General features: G+C 42.3%; 1 protein-coding gene across 1 annotated transcript in view; it reads left to right on the plus strand.

Moving 5' to 3' along the window:
• The window catches only part of MAP3K9 (mitogen-activated protein kinase kinase kinase 9), a 193,397-nt gene that overhangs the window by 66,825 nt on the left and 125,653 nt on the right, over window positions 1–919 (plus strand). The window lies entirely within an intron of this gene.

The following is a 919-nucleotide window of genomic DNA, read 5'->3' on the forward strand; positions in this document are numbered from 1 at the left end:
AAGTTCGGACGCACGGGGGGGGGGGGGAGGAAGGGCGGGCCCACCGGGGAGGGCGGGGGGGAGGAAGGGGGAGCGGGGGGCCTAACGCGGGGTTTTGTCCCTACCCAACCCCCTCCCCCCATCATTCTCGATAGGCAATTTGCTAGTTTTCTTTATATCAGTGCTGATCTGATATTGGACTGATGTATCAGTGCACCTCTAGTCTTAATATAGTAGGTTTCCCGTGATCTAGGGGATGTTAACTCAATTTTGAAAGCTGTTCTGGTTAAATATTAAAATGCTAATTCATATGTTGGCTATAAATTTTATATTCCAAATGCAGATTCCATCTGGGGGTAGTTCTATACTTGTACAAATAATTTGAGTAAAACTAACTAACGATAAAACAAAATTGAGCAAACAGAAGGTCTGATTTCTCTGAGCAAAAATAAAATCCTCTTGTGGAAGTTCCATTATTCCTTTCATATTAAAGTCGTATTTTCAAGCCTATCTTATTTTTTACGTAGTACTTACTTTTGTAACACCTTTCCTCATTGAATCTCAATACCCTCCGTACTTAAGTCTTACAATAGTGTGCAATGCAAAAGTGCCAGTTGACAGATGTGAAAATAGGGCCAGAAACTAACTGACTTGACTAAGATAACCCAGAAAGTTCATCTGTTTATATGCTCATTCACTATCCGAACAATTGTGACAGAACAGGGGGCAGCATACCTCCTTGGTCTCCTGAATTTTCTTTGCAGAGAAGGTTTTCACAGGGTTTTTTGTGTTCTAACACTGTGGCATTAAGTTGAATTTGGGAGTTTTCTGCCAGTAGTTTTCTTTGTTTGTGCATTACCAAACAAATCCTTTTAACACTTAAACGCATGGAAACAGGATGTGGGCAGTGGGGTTCTGCAGGGCTTGGTCCTGGGGCCCG

The sequence above is a fragment of the Gavialis gangeticus genome, unplaced genomic scaffold (genome assembly GCF_001723915.1).
Source record: "Gavialis gangeticus isolate Ggan-Ray unplaced genomic scaffold, GavGan_comp1, whole genome shotgun sequence".
In the NCBI taxonomy this organism is placed as follows: Eukaryota; Metazoa; Chordata; order Crocodylia; family Gavialidae; genus Gavialis; species Gavialis gangeticus.